Here is a 15,186-nt window from a genome sequence, read left to right as displayed (position 1 = left end):
ATAAAGTACCAGGTGCTAGGTATATTGAGTGTTATATGGGATGTAGACATACTTTCTCCAACTCTGAATTTCAGCTGTATTTGATTCTCCACCTCTATTTTATATTTTCCCAATTCATTAATCCCAAGAAACAGTGAGAGATACAGAAACTCAAAAGTTCTAATTTCTTTGTACCACTTTTTCCACGCACTTTAAAAAATTAACACTTTAGTTTTTAGAGCAGTTTTAGGTTTGCAACAAAACTGAGGAAAAAATACAGAGATTTCCTATATACCCTCTGCAGCTACACAGGCAGAGCCTCCCCATTATCAACATCCGCCCCCCCCCCCAAGACTGGTACCTTTGTTACAACTCATGAACCTACACTGACACTTCATAATCACCCAAAGTCCATAGTTTACATTATGGTTCACTCTTGCTGTCCATTCTATGGGTTTGGGCAAATGTATGACATGTATAGTATCTTACAGAGTATTTTCACTGCCCTAAAAGTCCTCTGTGTCCACCTGTTCATTCCTCTTCACCTCCCAACCCTTGGCAACTACTGTTCTTTTTATTGTCTTCATAATTTTGCTTTTTCCAGAATGTCATATGATTGGACTCATACAGTATGTAACCTTTTCAAATTGGCTTCTTTCATTTAATAATATGCATTTAAGGTTCCTCCATGTGTTTTCATGACTTGATAGCTCATTTTTTTTTAGTGCTGAGTGATATGCCATGGTCTGGATACACCAGTTTACTTATCCATTCACCTACTGAAGGACATCTTGGTTGCTTCCAGGTGTTTGCAATTATGAACAAAGCTGCTATAAACAGCCCTGTGCAGGCTTGTTTTCAAGTCCTTTGGGTAAATACTAAGTAGTGTGATTGCTGGATTGTATGGTAAGAGTATGTTTAGTTTTGTAAGAAACTGCCAATCTGTCTTCCAAAGTGGCAGATACCATTTCTGTATTCCCAACAGCAATGAATTAGAGTTCCTGTTGTTCTGCATCCTCACCAGTATTTGGTGTTATCAGTGTTTTGGATTTTGGCCCTTCTAATTGGTGTGTAGAGGTATCTCGTCTTAATTTGCATTCCCCTGAGGACATTATGATGAGGAGCATCTTTTTGTATCTTATTGGCCATCTGTATATCTTCTTTGGTGAGCTCTTTGTTATAGTCTTTGGCCCACTTGTTAATCAGGTTGTTTGTTTTCTTATTGCTGAGTTTGTAAAGAATTCTTTGTATATTTTGGATAACAATACTTTATTGGAAGCGTCTCTTACAAATATTTTCTCCCAATCTGTGGTTTGTCTTCTCATTCTCTGGGCATTGTCTTCGACAGAGTAGAAGGTTTTAATTTTAATGAAGGCCAGTCTCTGCCATCTTTAATCCATTGGATCCCATAGCCCTAGAGAGGGAGGCTATTAGGTTATTTTTTGTTGAAATATTGTAAGGAAACCCATCCTTATAACGTTGCATTTCACTGATGTCTACTTCAAAATATTAACATTTCTTCTTTAAAAATGAATACTAAGTTTAAAGAAACTTACACTTCATTTATGTATCCTGATTCATGAAATGCTCCCCTTGGAGACAGATTCTAAATAATAATAATGAAATGTAGTTTTGCTAACATTTTGATACTAACCTTAAAAGCCTATAACATTTGCATTTTTTTCCCATCCAAAACAATTCTCTTTTACAACATGCACTAAAGAAAATTTAACGCTCAAAGAATTGGGGATATTTAACATATTTATTTCATTTACTGTAGATATTCAATTTGAAAACAGACATACTTTCAAGAATGGCATTTTTAAACATGTATGGGCAGAGTTTTTCTAGCAAAGCAAAAAAAGAAATTTACCTCTGCATTTAATTCTGAATCTCCCTATGGAGTAAATAAACTAATTCAAGTTTCTCTAATTATGATAACATGCATACATGCAACATTTTGCCTTAGATATTGGCTGTATACCTGAACACATATGCCTTCCAGACTAAACTGGGGATGCTTAAAGCCTGGGCTTCTTGCCTCCACCCTGTATAATACAAAATACTAGTCAAAATGTCCTACATATTGCCTCTCATTAAATAAAATAACAGCAACAACATTAAAGTTAAGATCGGTAGGAGAAATCTGACAAAAATGATGACCAAGAGCTCTTCTGACCAAAAAGGAAAACCAGAACCACCATGCATGTAAAGGGCTTATCAGCAGTTAACTTTGCCCTATTTTCACATACCAAATTTCTCGCTGCTAGAGATAAAAGCCTTTTTCCAAGAAACAGTTCAAAGTGAGAAAACAGTTGCAGGAGGGTCAACTAAAGTTGAAATTTGCTCGATACAAAATTCTCCGTTTGAACTGCTGTAATCTGTTTTCTGATCTCTTCACTTCACACAAATCACTTCACATCGAGGCCTCCAGCCATTTCTGTACTGCTGAAGCCAGTAACTAATATTTGAGCTTCACCTTCCTGAACCTCTTCTCTACTCAGACAGGTTCAAACTTAGCTTTTATGAAAGGGCAAAGGAATAGGTAGAAAAACAGACCATGTCTATCTTAAGATCCCTCCGCAGTTCTATTTTCCATAATTTCATTAACTATTTCCTTAGCGCCTTTTACATTGTCTTACAGCCCTTGCTTATTCACTCCATTCTTTTCCACCTAATCATCATTTTTTCATAATCTTCGATCTGAATTGGAAGTATCAGTATGAACTCACAAAGCAGTTTACGTAAAGGTAAAATTTCCTAATTTTATCCTCTGAAAAGGCCTATAAATAATAACAAATCAAGTAGCAATCACCACTGATAGTGTTAATATTGTGTCTTGAAATACAATTTCCATTGAAAGGAACCAGAACTCCTTGGAGAAATGGCTGATTTCAGGTCTGGAAACAAAAGGTACAACGAGCTAGGAACATCTTGTTATCAAAGACCAGCAGGACCATATTATAAATAAATAGAAATAAAGATAAATGGATGATTGATTGATGCATACATGCATAGATACATACATACATACCATATATACAGCTCAGAAGCCAAATGGAAGAGGCTCCCCTGGCCGAACACTGGACAATTTGATCATCAAATAAAATAATTACTGCAAATGGATTGAAACATATCAAATGTGTTTAAATCCCAAAGTTCATTATGATCTTAAAAAAAAAGTTCATTATGATCGCCTTTAGAGGAGGCCAGCTAACCAACTCATTTTGAAATTGGTAAATAAAGGGAAAGAATCAGCATTTACCCTGCTTTTCTATTACAAGCCATACCTTGGGATATTGAGGCCTTGATACAAAACACTTTCTCTTTATAGAGGCTAATAATTTATTCTAGCTAATAATTGAAGAAAAATGTTAGAATTAGAAGACTGCCATTCTATATCTCCTAGTGAATGAATGGGACCTCAGCAATGATCATCAATGGCTGCTATGATTACCAGAAGCCAGTCACATCCTTCAAAAGTTTCATATGGGGAAATGAGTCATCAAGTATTGACTCAAACTTAAAACACACAGCGAAGGGAATAAAGTCAAAGTTATTTTCACCTTTCAGGCTCTCTTCTTTCCAATCAATTAAAGAAACTACATATCATTCAGCAACATCAGTGTGTAAACTTTCTTTGGGAAAGAAATTGCTGCCTGTCAAAGGAGCCAGAGGCATCTATAAATTAGTCCTTCCTTGAGCTCACTGCTCTACTTATGAGCCTTCCCTATATAAATTCTTAAACATTTCTTCCCTAAAAGCTAAGAGTCATTCTGCCTTTTTTTTTTTTTGTCTGTGTTGGCCTTTTCTAACCTAAAATAGAGATAACTGAGTTAAAGAATTCGAAGAAAATTCCCTACAGAAGAAAAACACATTTGGATCTAATTCTACTACTGAGTCCTCACTGATTTATTTCAATTAAAATGAAATGAAAAGCAAGATCTGGATAGAGCAATTGAAACACTATTTTGATCATTTCTCTTCTACTTAATTAGCAAAACTGAACCATTAAGTAATCTAATTATAAATGACGAGACAGGTAAATGACGTTCTGGATCTTACAATTATCAGTACTTGACTGTAAAAAATCAGCACAGCCTCAAACGGAGTTTGATCAAGAGGGCTCCAAGAACATATAGGCAGATACATTAGGAGAAATTAGTTGAGGACCTGAGGGGTGAGGATGCATGCCTTAGAAGCAAATGACTAAGTTAGCAAACTATTTCATGATGAGCACCTCCTCCGACACCAACCCTCAGAACAGAATCAGCTGTGATTGAAGAGAATGAGGGATCCTCCATGTGTAAAGAAAAACTGTTAATGTCTCTACGTGAGCTCAAACAATCATAAGATGAGGCCAGAGCCTGGGTTTTCTCAGGGTATCATTCAGGGAATCATCTTTCTGTAACTATGAGATGAAGATATAGCTCCCATCTGAACCAACAGCACTGAACTCTAGGTCATGAGACTAGAGCTTCACAGCCATGATTCTGAACAAAAGAAACCAGATTGAGAGATTCTACTACTATGAAGAGTTCAAGAACAAGCAAACTAATATCAGGTGAAAAAAAAATCAGAACAGTGGTTACCTAAGATGGATGGGGAGTTGACTGAGAAGGGGCATGAAGGAACCTTCTCGGAGATGGAATTATCATGATAGGGGTGTAAATTACACAGGTATATCCATTTGTCAAAACTATACAGCTAATTGTTGAGGTTGGGTGATGGGTACATGGGGATTCACCATACTATTCTGTTTACTTTGTACACATTTGAAACGTTCCAATGTTTTTTTTAAAGACTACAGGTCTTTAAAAAAAATTAGAACTTAAATCCCCCCTCCACTACTTAGTAGCTACTGGGTCTCTGGACCTCTTTTGAACCTCATTTTATACATCTATAAGCTGGAGGTAACAAGCCCTGTACACCTCACTCAAAACAACCCTGGGGCGCTTCCCTGGTGGCGCAGTGGTTGAGAGTCCGCCTGCCGATGCAGGGGACACGGGTTCGTGCCCCGGTCCGGGAAGATCCCACGTGCCGCGGAGCAGCTGGGCCCGTGAGCCATGGCCTCTGAGCCTGCGCATCCGGAGCCTGTGCTCCGCAACGGGAGAGGCCGCAACAGTGAGAGGCCCGCGTACCGCAAAAACAAAACAAAACAAAACCCTGGGTTGTTGCTAAGTATCAAGCAAGGCAATGGATATAAAAGTAACGTCTAAACTGTAAGGTAATAAATAAATATAGAAAGTTAATAATAATGAAGATTTGTAATTACTAACAGACCACATTCCATCCAGGGATGTTTGAAGAGATCATTACCATATTTCTTTCAACAGAAACATGAGGTGTAGCCACTTGTTTTTCAATAATTCCTGCCTGAAAAAAACAGTAATAGAACTATAAGTCAAAAATATGGATAGCACAAATCCTATTTATATTTGGTTACAAAATATACTGTATGATTTATTTTGCATCATAATGCAAAAATTTAGGCCTTCAGGAAAAGTTTGAGTGTCTTGTGCACATATCAACTCGATGGCTGAGAGAAGATGCCTAAAACCACACCACAGAAGGAAGACGGTTTAGGATTTTAAATGATGTCGATAATTCACAAATTCAAAATTGAGAATCAACCCTTATAAAATCCACTGAAGCTTGCCCATCCAATACAATGCTCATTAGTTCATATAAAAAATCACAGCATTAGGAATAAGAAACATTAAATTCTTAATGCAAATTGATTATACTTAGAAAGCTAGAAGTTAAACTTCTGGCTGTCCAATGTTAAAACACATATATATTCAACTCAAGGAAGCCCAGTGGACATCTTGGCTTCATTTATTTATTTTTTTAAACCTGTCTATTAGGCTAACCTTACAACTAGCACAAAACAGAACTCAAAGAGACGGGGCAGGGGAGAGAGGGAGTGTGTTTGTTTTCCCGGTGTGATTCTATTCTAACATCCCAGGCTAATCTCCAAGAGCCAAGATGTACCCTGAGAAGACAAACAGGCTGGCCTGGTGTGCTGTTGTAGGACCAAGTTTCAAAGTAAATAAGCATGTCAAAACGATGTTTTAAAAAAGCACATTCTCGATCAAAAATATATTTAAAAGAAAATCACTTAGATAAATTCTTTTGCATTAATCTTATCTTCAAATAATGGATGTATGTACCAAGTGCCTATTTGCAGTGTGCCACTGTCTGTTAAGATCTGGTTTAGGGGAACATGTTTCTTTCAGTTCAGCTCTCCATCATGGCCTTTAGTTCTGCATGAAGTGACCTGGTGAGCTCCTCAGGTGGCCTCAAATGCCACAGCCGTTTTTTTCCATGACTTCCCTAAAAAGTGATGGCTAGGGACTTCCCTGGTGGTCCAGTGGTTAATTAAGACTTTGCCTTCCAATGCAGGGGATGTGGGTTCAATCCCTGGTTAGGGAGCTAAGATCCCATGTGCCTCGGGGCCAAAAATCAAAACATAAAACAGAAGCAATATTGTAACAAATTCAGTAAAGACTCTCAAAATTGGTCCACATCAAAATAACATCTTTAAATTTTTTTTTAAAAAGTGCCTGTTAACCCTGCCAACTGCTGGATTTCAGGATGGCCCTAGGAAGACCCTCTGAACTGCTGAATATGAAATTACTTAACAAAATCATGATTGAAACTGTCCACTTCTTATTCCTTTGTTATGGTAAAGATTGTTGCCCAACACCTCTGTTAAAGGGCTGGTCGATTCAAGAAAAACCAAGGCTTGAAGCTAAAACCACCCCCTCCAGCTATCACCCTGTTAGCAAAACCTTCACATTCTAGTTAAAAGTTAGGTTCTAAGTTTATATTTCCCGTTACAGTTGAATATCTCCTATCCATAGAAAGGATCTTTTCCCTAAGAGGCTATGCTGCTTTCTCTAAACACCAGCTCTTTGCTTTTTTGTGTGTGTGTGGTACGCGGGCCTCTCACTGTTGTGGCCTCTCCTGTTGCGGAGCACAGGCTCCGGACGCACAGACCCAGCGGCCATGGCTCACGGGCTCAGCCGCTCCGCGGCATATGGGATCTTCCCGGACCGGGGCACGAACCCGTATCCCCTGCATCGGCAGGCGGACTCTCAACGACTGCGCCACCAGGGAAGCCCTGCTTTTTTTTGTTTTTTCTCTAAAACATCACCGGGCTGTACAGCTTTTCTGCCAAAGAGAAAAGCCTCCCAATGTCCATAAATAAAACCATGTAACTGCCCGTGTGGTCCACCAAGTCAAGGAGCTTCGCTTCTCAACTGCTTACCCAGATCCTGACTGCCACCTCTTGTAGCAGAGAAACCAGACATCAAGGTCAAACCTCAGGATGATGTGAACACCAAGGCTTGAATAGATTCCCCCAAGGATTTTGGACCAGATGACTTCTTCAAAGGTCATTTTTAACAATTAAGTCCTATCATATAGGAAGAAACACTGACAAGTGGGAGGACAGAGGAATTTAGTGAGAACAGGGTGTTTGAAAAGGAAGCTCTACAGGACTTTAGACTGAACCATTCCTCTGTCACCCCCCTCCTCCAAATTAGCTCACTTTATCGAATCTGTCCCCACTTTTCCCCTAATCCCAGGCCCCGATATCACACTGTGAATGAAGGAAATGAAGGTGATGGGCTGAGTAATTTGGTAAGTAAGCCTCAACACAACCTCCGTAGTACTAACTACCCAATCAATGGAGCAAACTCTTACAGAGTCTCAGCCACTGGAAAGTAATGGTGTCCAGACCAGAGAGTTACCTCCTTGAAAACTTCTGTTCCAGAGAACACCAGCGAGTGCACATTACAAAACAGCAGGTCCCAAAGCTTTGCACAATCACCTGGGGACACTGTTTAGAAATACTAATACCTGAACTCCACCCCCCCAACCCCCAGTCCTACTGATTCAGACTCTCTGGTATGGGCCTGGAAATTAGAATTTTTAATAAGCTCTCCAGGTGGGTGCTAGGATTTGCAAGCTAGCCAATTCTGGTAGCCATCATGGCTAGTCTTTCTCAATTTTCATCTTGTGTTCTCTCAGTACAGTTGCCAAATAAAATACAGGACTTCTAGTTAAATCTGAATGTCAATTAAACATGGAATTATATAGTATAAGTATCTCAAATACTGCATTTAATACTACAATTTTACACTAAAAAATGATCCCTTGTTTGTCTGAAGTTCAAATTTAACTTGGTATCCTACATTTTTATTTGCTAAATATGGCAACTGATAGCCCCACCTCCACTACAATGATGGATAAAATAAACAGGCATATAAAAAAAATAACACTATTATATCCACTTCTGATTTGTTAGCTCTGAATTTATCCCTTCAGAATATATAGCATGTAGATAATACAGCAAAATAAGAAAATGAGTATGGTGATATTACTCAGATAGCCTCAATTTCTCCAACTGTGAAAGAGCTGGACCAGATCTAAAATTCCTTTAAACCACTGAATTATTAACAAACCTTTACCCATATCAAATTTTGTCATCAATGTCTGAAATTCTCATCAATCCTAGAAGAAGTTTCTTTACAAAAGCAAATAACCAATCAACTCAATTTGTCATCCATTTCTACTTCTCCTTCAAAAGCAATTCCTGAAACCTATTTTTGTACAACTCATCAGTGGTGACAACTTCTCTTCTTTTACGGTGTTTTGAATGTTCTCTAATATGTGCTACCTTCTACAGATTCTGTCTACAGTCCCTATATCAGAAATGTTCAGGACTTCCAGAGAAACTAGTGCTCCCTCATACTGATATCACCAGGGGCCATGATTACACATGGTAATCCCTGATGTACTGCTTACCAAAGGCTCATATTATTTTAGTAAAGATCCAAAATTATTCTAAGATAGAGTTGTGCCATGAATTCATCAAGTCAGGAAGGAATGAATAGCAGACATCTAATTCATGCTGACTAAACACAGTCTACAGTATTAGCACTAATCATAAGGAATGGGGTAGGAATTATGCCTCTCTGCACATCTAAATTTAGTTCTATTCAAATGGCCTCAAGTAACCAATGTTGGTATCTGTGACGCAGATGGCATCTCACTTGGTCACAGTTAACAAAGCCTCCCGAGCTCCTCTCTAAAATCTGAGTTTAGGCACTGACCATATGAGAGCAAGTCTCCTATTTTTTGTTTCACTCAAATCATCTCCCCTGCTTTAACTGTTTTGGTTTGGGCAATTATGCTAATTATGGCAACACACTATGGTCCATGGGTCAAATCTTGCCCTCTGCTTATTTTGTAATAAAAGTTTTATTGGGCTTCCCCGGTGGCGCAGTGGTTGAGAGTCCGCCTGCTGATGCAGGGGACACGGGTTCGTGCACCGGTCCGGGAGGATCCCACATGCCGCGGAGCGGCTGGGCCCGTGAGCCTTGGCCACTGAGCCTGTGCGTCAGGAGCCTGTGCTCCGCAACGGGAGAGGCCACAGCAGTGAGAGGCCCGCGTACCACAAAAAAAAAAAAAAAAAAAAAAAGTTCTATTGGCCTACAGCCATGCCCATTTACTTGTGTAGTGTCTATGGCTGCTTTCACACTACAAGGGCAGAGTTGAGTGGTTGGCAACAGACTGTATGGCTCATGAAACTCCTAATATTTATTACTTGGCCCTACTGTAAATTTTGCCAATCCCTGTTGAAAATGACTAACGTTAACCCCATATTTAAAAAGGAGAAATGAAGTGATAACATTCAAGGCTCTACACCTTTTGGGCAACAATTTTTAAAAATGGCATGGTAGCTTTCCAGTGAACGAGTTATTTCCAATGCAATCAAGAACTCAGTCTTTGCAATCTCTAAAGTGCCCAGGAAACATTTTTGGTGTAGTAGCTCATATGGTTAAGTGTAGTTTCAGCAGAACACTGCTCTTTGGTCTCAGATATTCTTAAGAATCCAAAGGATAAACACGCAGGCACGGAAATATGAGAAAGTACATTTCTTTCTGCTCAGAGTCCAGCATTTCAAAAGGTGAAATTACACAATGACAGCCACATGTGTAGGATGGCTGCTGCCACCATTATTTGCAGTCCGATGAGGGAAATGCAGTAGAACAGGAATACAGAAATCGTCTCCCTTTGGCGCCAGCGCCTATGAGGGTACTGTCATTAAATTTAGAATTTAAATCAACATAGTTCTGTGGCTTCACCGCTTTAGGCAGGAAGAGTGAGTGATCGGGAAAAACTGCCTTCAAAACCGAAACTACTGTGAGCCTTAAAAGATCCCCACACAGGTGCCTTGTAGGACAGATTGGATTGCCAGAAGGACATATCATGGTTTCTGAGAGGACCCCTCCTCCGCGGTCATCAACCCTGAAGGCCCCTTGTAACCTCCTTTCTGCTCCCACGGCAAGCCCTTGTAAGCAGACATGGCACACCCACAGTTAATGAAATTTTATGCCACAGAAAATTAAACACAGATATTCCAATAGTTGAGAGGAGCAGGAAGAAGAAGAAGAAAAGAAACCCATAGTAACTGTTGCTACGTTCGGCTTAACATTGACAGAGTAGAGGGCTTACCAAATAAAAACTTTAAGAACCGGTTCTAATTCAATCCTTCAACCCCTATGAGGCATCACAATGGGCTCTCCCACTGGGACGGAAGCAGAGCTGTGGCTCTTTCTACCCTCCTCTGATTCTTAGTCCTCCACTATGGACCATCTTTCACTCCTTGAGCCCACCACTCCCTTGTTTGCCTAAACGTGAGTCCCAGGCCTTCAGTCCTTAGGCTCCCCCTGGACAAACAGAGAATCAAATACACATCCTCACCCCTGTACGGAGAAAGAGACATCTCAGCTCATCTCGCTTCCAGGTACAGTAGCCTGGAAGGAGCTCAATACGTTTATACTTTCTTTTTTCACTCAAATATTTGCTGAATGTCTCCTATCTGCCAGGGATTGTACTTAGGGGTGAGGTTCAAAGGTGAACAAACTAGACACAGCCCCAGCCTTCTCAGGGCGCTGACAGGTGGGACGGCACAGGGAGGAAGGTATCAGATAAATAATCCCTCAGAGTCCAAGATTATATTATAAATGAGTCTAAGTGTAAGATTATGAGTCTATACATCGTATTCGGTATCGTGAGGGTAAGGAGCAGAAGTCTGAGAACACAAGGGAGAACCTTCATTTATATCAGGGGACCGGAGAAGGCTTCTGCTCGGTGGAAGTACATTTAAAATGAAATCAGGGCTTCCCTGGTGGCGCAGTGGTTGAGAATCCGCCTGCTGATTCAGGGGACACGGGATCGAGCCCTGGTCCGGGAGGATCCCACATGCCTCGGAGCAACTACAAATACTGAGCCTGCGCATCTGGAGCCCGTGCTCCGCAACAAGAGAGGCCTCAACAAGAGAGGCCGCGACAGTGAGAGGCCCGCGCACCGCGATGAAGAGGGGCCCCGCTCGCCGCACCTAGAGAAAGCCCTCGCACGTAAGCGAAGACCCAACACCGCCAAAAATAAATAAATAAATATATATATATATTTTTAATGAAATCAGAAAAAGGAGCGGGAGTTGTTCAAGTGAAGAAAGGTGCTGAGGACTATTTCAGCCATAAGGAATAGCAAGTACAGAAGCCCTAAGGAAGAGAAGGTGTAGCCTGGTCAAGGCAGGGAAGAGAAGCAGCGCCTTCTAAAACAGAGCGGTGACTTTTATTCATTCTAAGTACAATGGGAGGCTATGAACAGGGGAGTGAAGGATTAGATCTGCATTTGTAAAAGACCATCCGGTGTGTGTGAGGACTAGTCCTGAGGGGGTAAGAGCAGAGGCAGGGGCTAGGAGTTGTTAAGGCAGGAGATGACACTGGCCTGCTTTGGGGGGGTTGCAGCAGGTGTGCAGAACAGTGGCATTATTCAAGATATATTTGGAAGGTAGGATCAACAGGGGATACTGACAAAGGAGGGAGAAATAGGTACCAAGGATGTCTCTCAATTTGCTAGTATGAGCTCCTAAGTAGCGCACCGTTTCCCAAGATAACAAATACTTTGGGAAGACACTATAGGGTGAAGTTCATCAAGAACTCCATTTTGTAAACCACACAGCATATCTGTAAAGAGCACAGTAAGATTTACTAGCTTCTATGTAAGCTTCTGTGCCTCTGTTTTCATCATCTGTAAAATGGGAATTACGGTACCACCTATATGGCTGTTGGGATAAAATAAACTAATGCATGTAAAGTGAAACACTTAGCATGGCACACAATAATCTCAATAAAATATTAGCAGCTATAGTTATTATTTTGCACTTGAAGTTTGAAATGTCTTATCGGTGACCTGAGTGAAATGTCCAACAGGCAGTTAGAAAACTCGGCTCTGTAGCCCAGACCTCTCCTGCTGGGATAGTGGGAAGTATCATGCATGTTCAGGGTTAGAGTATGCTGCTGTGAGATTATGAATCAAACATCTAGTTGGAGATTTTATAATAGCAATTGAAGATTTACTTATAAATTGGCTACAAGGTCAGTGTCTGGGTGTCAACAGAACAGAGATGGCACCCGAAGTTGTAAAAAATAGAATCATTTGATGTAGAGTGAGCCCGGGGGAAGAAAAACTGAGGGTCAAGGAATGAGCCTGCAGGGAGTTCCTTAAACTCAAACACAAAACAAAGATTGAAAAGTTGAAGGAAAGGAAATAGACGTAAAAAGGTTCTGTACATTTAATTCTATTTCTCCAAACCAAAAAAGGACAATCAATCTTAACAAGAGAATCAGTAACTCCTTACATATCAGAAGTGTACACAAAGATACATTTGCAAGAACATTCACTATAATGCTATAATAGCAAAAATGACCTAAAGCAACCTAAATCAACAAGAGCAGACTGATTAGGTAGAGTATGGCACATCTGTGTAAGGGACTAAATGTATAGCTATTAAACATCATGTCATAGATGATTTATTGGAAAAATGTTCACATTTTATCGGTACATCAAAAAAGTAGGCTACAAACTAGCACGCACAATACAGTATTTTATTTTTAAAAAAATACACAATAAAACAAAACAAAAAAATTACCAGCAGGGCAAACAATACCAGAAAATTAACAAAAGTGAATTCTGGATAATAAGATTTTAGGTGATTTTTTTCTTTTTTTGTACTCTTTTATTTTTCAAATATCAACATAAGTAGATGTTACTCGTATAGATAGAAAATGAAACAAGCCAGAGAATTCTCATCTCTTCCTCGAAAATACCTGACACTTAGTCCTCAAATCCCCAAACCAAAGCGCAGGAGAAACACTGAGACTGATGACATGACACAAACGTCTCCATCCTACTCCTTGCAGTGAAAGGAACCAGATGCTGTTGCAGGCACAGACAGCAGTATTTCCTGATCCTTCCTTAACGAAATAGAACCACGTTTTCCACCAGTGGCTGTCCTTTTCTAACCTTAACACAACTAACATCAGGGTCACAAACTGGACTACATTCTTTGTTGATCTTCAAAAATATGCACTGAGAGAAAATCATAGAAAAAATTTCATTTTGTTGTAAAAAGAGAAAGTCACACAAACTTTCACTTTGTACACATTTACATACCATCACACCCCCAACCAAACCTGAAATTTCTTCTAGAGAAACACTAAACATTTTCAGAGGACCTTCACTTCCCCATAGCACTCTTAAAATTTATCAAGAAAGTTTACCATGACCCTCTGCCAAACCATAAATAAGCTTCACAACAGGAGATTAAATGTTTTCTGATGTAAGCAAAAGAACAAGGTCTCCTTTTCTCCCAGTACATAGTATCTGTGCAATCTTGGCCAAGTCATTTAGCTTTTCTTAGTTTTCTCACCTAAAAGTGGGGAGAATATTACCTTCCTTGCAGGAACTTTCAAGGTTTGGAGGACAATGACAGCTGCATGGACCCATATCACTCTACACATCCTCCCCCAAAGACCACAAAATCAACAAGAGGGCAAATATGATCACGAGACCCAAGCCATTCAGCATTATTAGGGACAGAAAATACCAAAAACGTCAAACTACCTGTGAGTGGAGAAATAAACACCAGTTTCCAATGCAGCTCCTGCTACTGCTTTGGTGCTGCTGGAAACCAGTGAGCGTGAAGAGTGGGGAAGCTCTGTGAAAAGGAGAACGGGCACGGAGATGAAGTACAAACAAAATCACCCGCAAAGGGGGAAAGAAGCTCCTGCACCAAGAGCTCACATACCACACACAGGCCTGAGAGCTGGTAGTTCTCAGTACCAGCTACATGTCGAGAAAGGGCTTGAAGGTGAGAGAGACCCAGGCCTCAGAGAAGTACTGCTTCTGAATGAGAAAGGAATAAAGGAAGGAGTAGTGCCATCACAGTGAAGGACCTTAGAAGGAGAAATTAAGGATACTGCAACACCTCAGACCCTCACGGTCCATCACCACCACCACCATCATCATCCCTTAAAGAAACTGCCCCTCTGACAGAAATGAGAGCTCCTGAACCAGGAAACACACCCCTGAAATGCCTAGCGATAGAAACCTTTCAGCATAAAATCAAACAGCTGCTGAAAATTCTCCCCACCAAAAACCATGAAGCAGAAGAAAACCGTTAACACCACATTCCAAACTGAATTAAATATCCTCACACAAGCCCTTGGAGAATGTTTTTTTAATCACCTAGAATCAGAAATACAAAAATTAACAACAGAAATAGACAAGAACAAAAAAGGAAGAGATGCAATGAAAGCTGCAAAGAAAATGAAGAAAAAGACAAAAGGATGCTTTCTTCAGAACTGAAAAATAATTTATAAGGTGCCCAAGAGAAAACAGACTTGAGTTGAAATTTAATAAGGGACATAGAAGTATAAAACCAACAAAAGCAGGAAACAGTTAAGAACTGGAGATGTTTGGGAAATGGTGAGAAGTCGGGTACATAACAGCATGGGGGCAGGTCACAGGGAGATAAAGTTGACATGTGAGATTGGAACCAGATTTATTCACTCAACAAATATTTTTGAGTGTTTACTGCATTCAGGGCCCAGTTGCTAGTCACTGTGAATGGAATTGGCTCTTTCCCTCTCGGGAAGACAAATGGGAGTCAGGGACCTTTCATCAGGAGAGTGATATAATGAGACTAAATTGAGAGGAAGGTAACTGTAGAAGCGGAATGGAAGACTTTCTGGAGTGGGGTGAGACTGAAAGGGAGGCTAATTAGGAGGCCAACATAAATAATTCTAAGAGAAAAGCATCAAGGTTTCCTGATGACCTCATATG

The 15,186-nt window shown here is 40.2% G+C and overlaps 1 protein-coding gene across 25 annotated transcripts in view; it reads right to left on the bottom strand.

Moving 5' to 3' along the window:
- Positions 1 to 15,186, bottom strand: part of OSBPL6 (oxysterol binding protein like 6) — a 206,506-nt gene that overhangs the window by 134,693 nt on the left and 56,627 nt on the right. The gene's annotated exons all lie outside the window — the stretch shown is intronic.

Source organism: Kogia breviceps, chromosome 2 (genome assembly GCF_026419965.1).
Source record: "Kogia breviceps isolate mKogBre1 chromosome 2, mKogBre1 haplotype 1, whole genome shotgun sequence".
Lineage (NCBI taxonomy): Eukaryota > Metazoa > Chordata > Mammalia > Artiodactyla > Physeteridae > Kogia > Kogia breviceps.
The sequence above is the reverse complement of the archived record's forward strand: the minus strand, read 5'-3'. Positions and strand labels throughout refer to the sequence as shown.